The sequence below is a fragment of the Ctenopharyngodon idella genome, chromosome 22 (assembly GCF_019924925.1).
Source record: "Ctenopharyngodon idella isolate HZGC_01 chromosome 22, HZGC01, whole genome shotgun sequence".
NCBI lineage: Eukaryota > Metazoa > Chordata > Actinopteri > Cypriniformes > Xenocyprididae > Ctenopharyngodon > Ctenopharyngodon idella.
The window spans coordinates 24,858,459-24,870,511 of NC_067241.1; the positions used below are offsets into that span (position 1 = coordinate 24,858,459).

Here is a 12,053-nt window from a genome sequence, read left to right on the forward strand (position 1 = left end):
TCATTCATCTTCGGAACACAAATTAAGATATTTTTGATTAAATCCGATGGCTCAGTGAGGCCTGCATTTAAAGCAATGACATTTCCTCTCTCAAGATCCATAAAGGTACTAAAAACATATTTAAAACAGTTCATGCGAGTTCAATAGTTCTACCTTAATATTATAAAGCGACGAGAATACTTTTTGTGCGCCAAAAAAAATAATAACGACTTTTCAACAATATAGTGATGGGAACACTGCTTCGGATCTTTACGAATCGAATCAGTGACTCGGATCTCCTATCAAACGGCTAAACTGCTGAAATCACGTGACTTTGGCGCTCTGAGTCACTGTTTCAGAGAAAAGTTATTTTGTTATTTTTGGCGCACAAAAATATTCTCGTCGCTTTATAATATTAGAACTGTTTTAAATATGTTTTTAATATGTTTTTAGTACCTTTATGGATCTTGGGAGAGAAAATGGCATTGCTGTGAATGCAGGCCTCACTGAGCCATCGGATTTAATCAAAAATATTTTAATTTGTGTTCCGAAGATGAAAGAAGGTCTTACGAATGTGGAACAACATGAGGGTGAGTAATTAATGACAGAATTTTCATTTTTGGGTGAACTAACCCTTCAAGCAGCACAACTGTTTTAAATATTTATAATAATAAAATATGTTTCTTGAGCACAAAATCAGCATATTAAAATGTTCAAAAATATTTAAAAAATTCTTTTTTTTTTTTTTTTTTTTTTTTTTTTACTGTATTTTTGATCAAATAAATGCAGCCTTGGAGGTTAAAAGAGACTTCTTTCAAAAACAGTAAGAAATCTTACTGACTTCAAACATTTGGACCTTTTCTGACCTTTTTGACCAAAAACCAACTATATTGAGCATTTCTCCAAAATCCTCTACAATTCGGAAACCAGTAAAAAGAGGCACAATTTATAGTTCTTTTATATTTTTCAACCTTTAGTGCACCAACACAATATTGTTACATGACAATTCACAAGCCTGTTTTTGCTGCTGTAGCTTTAAAGGGTTAGTTCACCCAGAAATGAAAATTCTGTCATTAATTACTCACCCTCATGTCGTTCTACACCCGCAAAACCTTCGTTCATCTTCAGAACATAAATTAAGATATTTTTCATAAAATCCGATGGCTCAGTGAGGCCTGCATCACCAGCAAGATAATTAACACTTTCAAATGCCCAGAAAGCTGCTAAAAACATATTTAAAACAGTTCATGTGACTACAGTGGTTCAACCTTAATGTTATAAAGCGACGAGAATACTTTTTGTGTGCCAAAAATGACAAAATAGCGACTTAATTCCACAATATCTAGTGATGGGCGATTTTAAAACATTGCTTCATGAAGCTTTGAAGCTTTACGAATCTTTTGTTTCGATTCAGTGTTCGGAGCGTGTATCAAACTGCCAAAGTCACGTGATTTCAGTAAACGAGGCTTTATTACGTCATAAGTGTTTTGAAACTTCAATAGTTCACGTGACTCTGGCAGTTTGATAGTCACTCCGAACCACTGAATCGAAACAAAAGATTCATAAAGCTTCGAAGCTTCATGAAGCAGTGTTTTGAAATAGCCCATCACTAGATATTGTGGAATTAAGTCACTATTTTGTCATTTTTGGCACACAAAAAGTATTCTCGTCACTTTATAACATTAAGGTTGAACCACTGTAGTCACATGAACTGTTTTAAATATGTTTTTAGCAGCTTTTTTTGGTGAACTATTCCTTTAAGACTGTATTGTTGTTCTACCAAATCAGTAAATGAATCATTCTTTTGAGTCAGATTTGGTCCCGATTATAATTTCGATTGAACGAATCATTCACAGTTCAACTCACTGATTCAGTATGGTCTCCCTGCAGTTTTTGAGTTAATGCATCTCTGGATTGAAAGATCAATAATGACTTAAATTTCGGCCTGTTCTTCACACAAATCTATCATAATACAGCGTCAAGTCGTATGGTAGGCCTACATTTTTTTTATGCTTTTATGGAAATTAACAGCTGTGGCCAAAAGGGTTGTTGAATGAAAAAGACGTGTAAATGTGTACATTTTTGTTCCACAGAAGAGTCATGGTTTTGAAACAACATGAGGGTGAGTAAATAAAGATTTGCATATAATATGCATATTTGATATACTGTATGTGTATACATACCATTCTGTCTTTGTGTGTGTGTGTGTGTGTGTGTGTGTTTTACTTTGTTTTGTTTTTTGTCCAGGTTTCAACTACGATCCTCCACAAGATGGCGGTGATTCCAAAGTCTTCACTTCAGGTCAGGAAGACAAAAAGAAAAGAGGTCCTGTCTCTACTAAGCATCCAAAGCAGGTTTTTAATGTCATTTTCCATTACATAAAACCCCTTTTCTGCATGAACTACACACATGTCCAGTTAATTAACCCCTAAGTTCATGTTTTGGTGCTCTTTTTTTGGGTGAAAAGCCCACTGGCCATCTGTTATTCAAGCCGTGTGAAAGTGATTGAATAATTCATGCCACACTGCTCAGTTTGCTGTGAGGAGCAGAGGGCAGTTCACTTATTTTCCTTTGTGTATCTGTGTGTATTTGAAGGCCAGGGAGTGGGTTAATGATACTATTTTTACTTTCCTCACAACAAGAGATGATGAAGTGATATTCATAGAGCAATGTATGGTTTGATAATCATTTTAGTAAGCGTGTGAACAGATGAATCCATGCATTTGGCGACAACAAGATTGAGTGCTTGAGTGTTTCTTTTTCCATATTCAGTTAGAGTACATTTAATATACAACATTTGTCTGCAGCTGCTCTTACTCACTTCACAAACCCCATGTTGATGTTACTGATCTTCATTACACAAGACTGTGTGTAATTCTGTCCTTTCTTCGACATTCTGGCCATTTCAACATTATATTAACAATCTTTCACACATGCTTACACTTTCGCCCTCTTCAACAAATTTTTTTTTTCCTTTTTTTATTATTACCACTTCACATCTTCACACATTTCTCCTTCCATTCATGTCTCTTCATCCTTTCATCTTTAGGCAGTATAGATGTTTATTCTGTGGTACTTCAGGGAGGCAACAAGCTCTGTGTCAGATAATAGCTCAATATTCTCCTGGAGGTTTTGCGGTTCAGCTGAAAGCTCTACGGCATCCTTGTTTTTGTGTCTGTATGGCTGAAGGCTGTCAGGTCTCGTGTTTGTGTGCTCTGGGATTTACTGCAGCAAGAGGAAGGTGAAAATGCACAGACAGTACAACATGCAGTTTGATTCACTTGAGGCTGTTTCTTTGGTGTTGGAGGTATTTTAATAAAAAAGAAAGCCTCTTATGTTACACATTTCAGTTTGGTGTTTCATGTGGTAAATATAGTTAGTTTACATAAAGATTACAAACAGCTTAAAAAAGAACTGTAAATTGTAAAAGTGTGCCTCTTTTTTTTGGTTTGTGAATTTTGGAGGAATGTGGAGAAATGCTCTTTGTATAGTTGGTTAGGTTGGTAAACAAATTGGTGATAAATGGAAAGGTCAGAAATCTAGAACATACTCTACCGTTCAAATGTTTGGGAGAGTAAGATTTTTTTTAATGTTTGTGAAAAGTCTCTTATGCTCAATACGGCTGCATTTATTTGATCAAAAATACAATAAAAACAGTAATATTGTGATAAGCAGCACAACTGTTTTCAACACTGATAATAATAAGAAATGTTTATTAAGCATCAAATCATATTAGAATGATTTCTGAAGGATCATGTGACACTGAAGACTGGAGCAATGATGCTGAAATTTTGACATCACAGGAATAAATAACATTTTAAAATATAATATAGTAGAAAGCAGTTATTTTAAATTATAATAATATTTTACAATATTACTGTTTGTACTGTATTTTTGATCAAATAAATGCAGTCTGGGTGAGGATAAGAGATAAGAACAAAATCTTACTTTGAACATTGATAAATTTTTCTGTAAAGTTTTTACCTGAGCTGTAAAGATGTGTAAATCCTCCTTTTAGTGATGGGACTACCGTTCCAGGTGGATTCAAATGAAGCTGTAGCTCTATCAATACACAAAGAAAGCATAATTTGTCTTTACAAAATAGATAAGATTCTTACATGCACATATTTATCTTTTACATGTTTTATACCATTAAATGGGTCACTTTTCTACCTCCTACACTAATATGAGACATATGGCAGGAGCATACAAATCTACGACTGGCAAAGAAGGCAGATGCTTACGACTTAATATCCATCAAGATTAGTGGATATGGATTAATCATAATAACTGCCTCTGATATTAAGATTTATACTGTGAAACTAATGATTTATCTTTAGTTTATTACTCACACACAGTGCATTCAGCCTGACAAAAATGTCATGGTGCTATTGTCAGTGTCATGGATGACCCCCACACCCCGTTTATATCCTCAGGTTGAGCCTCCTGTTAAAGCTGTCTGCATCTTTTCATCTAGCAGACTGTGGGACACCCAGGGAGGTCTCTAGGGTGTGTGTGTGTGTGTGTGTGTGTGTGTGTGTGTGTGTGTGTGTGTGTGTGTGTGTCTGTATGTGCGTGTTGGCCCAGCTGTCTTCAACATTTGACCACTGAACATATGCAGCACGGAGCTGCTGCCGTTGTTTCTCCTAATGGGCCTTCATTATACACACACTTGTCACACTCCGGGATACAGACAGGCCTGGGACAGGTGGGAGAATGGAAGGGCTGAAAAGATAGAGAGCAGATAACAAAAGGAGTCATGAAGGATGCGAGAGACATACTAAGAATACAGCAATAACAGAGATGGATTAACAGGGAGGAGAAAAGAGCACAATGATGATAAAAAATATGAGATTTTCAGGGGTGAAAAATTAAAAATAATACTTTTTATAATAAAATTACCAGACTTTGTGGACTAATTTTGGATAAATCCTTAGATTTTATATGGATTAGAATGTTGGAGAAAAATTGGCAGAATGATATAAAAAAATTAAAAAATTATATTTTTAACACAAAATGACTAGACTTTGTGGACTAATTTTGAATAGGATAAATCCTCAGTAAAAAAAAAAAAAAAAAAAACGTTATAGAGGAATAACAGAGATGGGTAAACAAGGAGTAGAAAAGGCAATGACAAAATTAAAGCTGCAAGCAGCGATGAAAGGGCCCTCGCACAAGTGCCACTGCCACCCGGTGGCTTTAGGAAAACAGAGCATGGTGGGTAATATGCAGTAGGTAAATATAGGAGGACTACGTCAAAGTCGTTTGTTTTTTCCAGCCTTCCTGCTGCCAGCTGGTGGTGATATGACTATAATTAATTTTGTCATGTAGATGTGTTCAGGGCAAGACTCTTCTCAAACATGTGAAGTTTGGGGCAGATTGGACATTGTATGCCTGAGTTACAACAACTTCCTGTTTTGTGGCGTTAATCGCATACATTAGCACTTAGCCAAGTGTTGCATGATTTAAAGTGTTTCTAGCATGTTTGGCACTTCATGGCATATTTAAATGTGTTTCTGTGAGTGAATTACAGTGCAAAGCATGCCATTTCCTGTTGCCAGCAGGTGGCGCTATGACTGTAACTGAATATTGGCATATAGATGTCTTCAGGCCAGGACTCTTATCACACATGTGAAGTTTGGGGCATCGCTAAGGCCTTTAGATTAGACTGACCAAATATGATGTTTATCTGATAAAATCTCTAGGAAGAGTTTGTTAAAGTACAACATCTGGAAATGGCAAAAACTGCCAGAGAAAATTCAAAATATCTCACTTCCTGTTGGGTTTTCATATTTTGCACCCTGGGACTTTTTTGTAGGTATTGGGCTGTTACACGTGTCTACTGAATTTCATACCTGTATGTGAAACGTAGCGCAAAGGGTGCTTAATTGAAATTTTGTAGGTGGCGCTATCGAGCCATTTTGCCACACCTAATTCTGAAACCCATATCAGACGTAAATTAACACCACTTCTGACGCGTGTGCAAAGTTTTATGAGTTTTCGAGCATGTTTAGGCCCTCAAAAATGCGATTCATTTCTGAGAAGAAGAATAATTGACTGAGCAATTACAATAGGGTCCTTAATTAATAACAATTAATTTCTAAATATAATATAATAATAATATTTTTAATATTATAGAAATAATATTTTTTAAATAAAATGACCAGACTTTGTAGACTAAATTTGAATTTTAATAAATTGTGAATGGATATTTATAAAGGACATGTTTTATGAAATTGTGATGGAAAAACCCAGATTTTCTCATGGGAAAAGTCTCTGTTTGCTCTCCTGTTGATATCATAGAATCACCTGAGATAATAAAAAGATCTCATTTGTTTTCCAGGATCCAGGTAATCCCCAGTAAATCTGCAGTGGAGTTTCCCATTCTTTTCCCCAGTACAGGGTGTCAACAAGAGTGATGATATTCCCATAAACACCTAGTTTCAAAGATGAGGAGGAAAAAGCCCCATTACGCATCACGTCTTTCAGTTTCCTCTCTGCTTCTCTCCCTCTGTTGGAGTCTAAGCGGAACTGAAACTGAAAATTAGGCTGATATAGAGAAATAGGGTAGAAAGAGGAAAGAGGAGGGGGGGGGGTGCGTATGCTGCAGCACATGAACATGAGAGCAGCTGGTGATCTCAGCTGGATATCTGCAACCCCAATCACAGCACAGACTGTTCACTTCACTGTCTGCCATCACTGCCGGCCTTCCAGCTCACTAAACTCAACTGATACCGCAGGTGCTTAATAGCTGCTTTTAGACATGTAAACAGAGATGATTTACTTCACTCCTGTAGCCCTCATGTTAAATTAATTATCTATAACTCTGATGTCACTGCAGACAGCTTTGTTTATTATAATTGGAGTACTCAATGTTGTGTCATGTCGCTTGAATTGTCATTCTTTGTCCTTAAAGGAATGTTGTGGGTTCTCAACTCATCCCTACATTTGTAAAAATAATGCATTTACAATGGAAGTCAATGGGGCAAAACATTGCACCTGAATAAACATTAAATGCACATTATATTAAGTATATTATATGTTAACACAAGTGTGATAAAATCACTTAATAACCACACTGTTAAATTTAATGTTTCTCCTATCACATATGTATAAAGGCAGTAAACCCGGTAACTTGCTTGATTTGCTTCATAGACTTGCATTGTAAGATTAATGTACAACCCAAATTCTGGAAATGTCGGGACGTTATTTAAATTTGAATAAAATAAAAACTAAAAGACTTTCAAATCACATAAGCTAATATTTTATTCACAATAGAACATAGATAACATACATTTTTAAACGGAGAAATTTTACACTTTTATCCACTAAATGAGCTCATTTCAAATTTGATGCTTGCTACAGGTTTCAAAATAGTTGGCACGGGGGCAACAAATGGCTGAAAAAGCAAGAAATTTGGGAGAACATCTCGCAACTAATTAAGATAATTGATATCAGGTCTGTAACATGATTAGCATGGATGTCTTAGAGAGCCAGAGTCTCTCAGAAGTAAAGATGGGCAGAGCTGTGAAAGACTGCATAAAAAGATTGTGGAATACTTTTGGAAAACAATGTTCTTCAATGTCAAATTGCAAAGGCTTTGCAAATCTCATCATCTACAACGCATAACATCATCAAAAGATTCAGAGAAACTGGAGAAATCTCTGTCCGTAAAGGACAAAGCCGAAGACCTTTATTGGATACCCGTGGTCTTCGGGCCCTCAGACGACACTGCATCACTCATCGGCATGATTGTGTCAATGACAGTAAATGAGCCCAGGTATACTTCCTCAGCGTTCAGTTCAAAAGCCAGCATCTCTGATGGTATGGGGGTGCATAAGTGCATACAGTATGGGCAGCTTGCATGTTTTGGAAGGCACTATGAATGCTGAAAGGTATATAAAGGTTTTAGAGCAACATATGTTCCCCTCCAGACGATATCTATTTCAGGGAAGTCCTTGTGTATTTCAGCAGGACAATGCAAAACCACATACTGCAGCTATTACAACAGCATGGCTTCGTCGTGGAAGAGTATGGGTGCTGAATTGGCCTGCCTGCAGTCCAGATCTTTCACCTATAGAGAAAAATACGTCAAAGACGACCACGAACTCTTCAGCAGCTGGAAACCTATTAGGCAAGAATGGGACCAAATTCCAACACCAAAACTTACGAGACTCATAACCTCGATGCCCAGACGTCTTCACACTGTTTTAAAAAGAAGAGGAGATGCTACACCATGTAAATATGCCCCCGTCCCAACTATTTTGAGACCTGTAGCAGGCATCAAATTTGAAATGAGCTCATTTTGTGCATAAAATTGTAAAATTTCTAATTTTAAACATGTTATGTTATCTATGTTCTATTGTGAATAAAATATTGGCTCATGTGATTTGAAAGTCTTTTAGTTTTCATTTTATTCAAATTCGGAATTCAGGTTGTAAACATGATTAATAATCTATTGCGATTAGTATTACATGCAATGAAGTACTATTCCCTTCCTTAATGGAAAAATAAAACTTTTAAATAAGAACAAAGCAATGGCAAAGCAACAGACTCAAATCGGAGCTGTTGAAATTGTAAATCTTATAAAATGCCTGAGCAAAGAAGATCTGTGCTCATATATTTGACAATATATAGGAAGTGGCATGTCGGAGCTGTAGGCCTATTTATTTCTTTATGTAAATTTATAATGTCAGAAAGCAAGAATGTGTCCTTATTGAAGAGAAAAACTGTATCCAATACCACTTAAAAGCATCATTACTAATGATCAATAGAAACAGATTATTGATGTACTGTATTGAACACCGATACTGTGGATGACTTCCAGTTAGTGACTCTATACAGAGTTACAGACACAGAATAAGCCTAAATATGACTGACATGGAAACCAGATGCCGTGTCAGGACTTGCCCTGCTAATATTCATCAGGAATTTCTTACAAACCGTTCCAAGAAAGAAAACTTCTGTTTTATTGCACTATCCATCTTTTATTTCTATTTCTTTCTTGTTTACTCTCTTTGGTTTGTCTCTTCCTATCCGTCTCCTTTCATTCAGACTTCCTGGCTCATTACCTCATGGGAAACATCTCCGGCTGTCAGCCACGAAGTTGTCCATGCTTGTGAAAGACATTCCCTGGCTAGGAGACTGGTGTTTCAAGGCAATTGTTTCAGACAGCTTGAAGGCAGTGCACAGAGAAATAGTGCCTTTGTGTTTCCCTCCAAACTGTTAGTGTAGCATTGTAATAGGGCTGTGAACCATATTTAAACATATTTATTTATTTATTATCACTTTTAGTCACTTTTTAAAACAGTTGTGCTGCTTAATATTGTTGTAACAGTGTTGTTTATGTAAAGAATTGAGCAGAGGTCACTGGTCATTGAGTTCATCTTCCCTGTTTGTGTAATGATCTCTGCAACCAATGAACCAATTGAAATGAACAATTATGACCTATTCACTGAGAGGGAAACATGCCAAATCTGCTTGCAATCACATCATTCTCTACAGGGCACAGCTGATTGGTTCCTGCTGTATCAGTAGCCAATGAGCTCACTGCTCAACCTATTGAATGGGACTGAAACAAGGTTGTAAACAAGGACGTTATTTTTACTTTATGCAACATCTTACAAGATGCAACTGACAAATGCATTGACTGTGCATTGATAGCGCTGTCATGGGAAATCCCCTTAAATATTAAAAGGGCAAAGACAAAGATATCGCTTTCCTCAGCAGACATTCACAGTGATTTTGTGATTATGAATATAAGATTGACCTGAAGAATATCAGATGTAGGTAATACGTTCGCTTTAAGTCGATCTCTCTCTCATAATACTCTATACTCTACATCAGTGGTTGGCAACAGGTGGCCCGCAGGCCAAAACTGGCCCACCAGCAATAACATTTGGCCCGCCCCGCAGCCAGATTATTTGGATAGCGGCTGGTTCTGAAGTAGATCTTCGTCTCATGGTGTCGTCTAATATTATCAACCGTGTCTACACCAGACGCGACTGTCTACACTGAACGCAACAAACCGTCTGTTGCAAAGCACTTGCACTACGTCAGAAATAGAACGGGGAATCCGTTTACTGTTGGTAATCCGTCGCACCGCACCGCGTCGTATCCAGTGTAGACAATATCACTGATTATAATGGGTTCTATTATCGCGCCACTCGTGTTCGGTGTAGACACAGTGTTATATTCTTTGCAAACAGCTGCAACTTCATTGCAGATAAGGCAAACCAGCTTTGCATTCACAAAATAGGTAGGATGAACACATAGTTGTCTTTCTATTCTTCTTTGTATGCCCTATTATCGCTGTTAACTTTCCTTTTTAGACTCTTTGATAGTGCCATTTTCTCTCACCAGCTAGCTTAAATGTTAATCACTCTACACACGACGTAATAGCATACCTCCAGCATGCAAACAATTAAAAAAAAATGCAGTTTAGTATGTGAGGATGCCAAGGAGTTGTAAAAGTATAACAGCAATATATTAAAAATGTATAATGCACCGATAATTGCTGCTTGTAAGTGTTACATCTTTAACTAGCTTGAAATAGTTCATTCAGGATTTAGGAAGCATTTAGATATCTTTAATATTCAATACTACGCAATTGTGCTGGCATATTTATGGTGTTTATTTGTATTGTATTCTGTGCTTCAATAATCTTAAATATTCAGGATAGTCCCACCAATTCCACAAGGCCTCATGCGTGACCATCCGTGAAGGTCATTGTATTTCAGGAATGGGAGACGATGGTGGCCAGAGGCAGTTTGAGGCTTTGGCTTTGTTTCCTTTAGAGGGCCTGTGAGACAGAAGTAATTAAGAATAGATTATTACAGTGCCTTCATGTCACCCGTACAACTGTCTTTGTGCATGTTATGACTGTAGGCATATACATTTGCATGTATTTTCCTCTAGAGGATGATTTGATTGGACAATGGACTGGAAAGAGTATTCAGAACTAAAGATGTCTTTGTGGCTCAGGTGAGCCAAGCTGCTCAACAGCGTTAATGAATTATGGATGGTGTTCTTGCTGAAAGAGAAGAACTAAGAGTGCTGAATTTTATCTGGCGTGAAGTAGACTGTCTGCATATCAACAACTAAAACACATCAAAATGTGCATGTTTTGAGAGATATACAGTACTGTGCAAAAGTCTTAGGCCACAATTAGATGTTGTTTTAGCAATGGTACAAAGACCATATATAATTATTTCTCAGTCTCTTTTTTATAATATAACCAGGAAATACAGGCAATTTGTATGCAGTATTAAAAAAAACAGGAAAAAACTTCTATAGGTTAAAGTGGCAAGTATTTAGTGACCTCCCCGACCCGTACACTTGAGCAATAGCAGGAACCTGGCTCTCTTAAACATAAATGAAATGGAAAAGGACTGGAAGGCCAAGAAAACTTGAAACATATGAGAAGTTTCTCAGATTTTCTTCTTTGAGAAAATGGAAGAAGTCCAGGAGGTCACACTAAATATTGATTTTTGCTTAAAAAAGCCATTTTGTTCTGAATTTTTTTTTTTTTTTTTTTTTTACATTTTGTGTACATATTTCCTGTTTGTATCATAATAAAGACCAAGAAATAAATATGGATGGTCATTGTACCATTGCTAAAACAACAAAGCTGGTGGTGGCCTAAGAGTTTTGCACAGTACTGTATATATTGTTGTTGTACATTTGCTAATTTTACATCTGTGGAAATACTAGCAAGAACCAATTATGCTTTCTGTGATTGATTAAATTTTTTTCCCACAGGGTCTATCTCTTTTTATGAATCTCTATCAGTGTCTTTTTTTAAACAGCAATTTTATCCCTATCAACTTAATTCTCCTGTCATTAACAAGCTTCACTTGGACATCTGCCTGCAGTTTGAGTTTGTCATGCTGCCAGATTCTGATAATAGTGCTGAGACAAGAAACCTGAATTGAATGTGTTCACACAACTGAGATTAGTCTACTTTCCTATGATTTAGACATGCTACTGTATCTGTTGTTTTAATGTCTTTGTCATTTTCACAGTTTTTGGATCATGGATATGAAATGGTCCTATTAAATAAGCACTTCTGTGAA

General features: G+C 36.6%; 1 long non-coding RNA gene across 2 annotated transcripts in view; it reads left to right on the forward strand.

Annotated features, from left to right (window-relative positions):
• Positions 1 to 1,806: 1,806 nt before the first annotated feature.
• Positions 1,807 to 12,053, forward strand: part of LOC127504999 (uncharacterized) — a 100,538-nt gene continuing 90,291 nt past the window's right edge. The window contains exons 1-3 of one of the 2 annotated variants that reach the window (XR_007927539.1): positions 1,807 to 1,969; positions 2,073 to 2,101; positions 2,227 to 2,333. This is a non-coding gene — a long non-coding RNA (uncharacterized LOC127504999). The remainder of the gene's footprint in view (positions 1,970 to 2,072; positions 2,102 to 2,226; positions 2,334 to 12,053) is intronic. The other variant, XR_007927538.1, reaches the window with a different exon arrangement.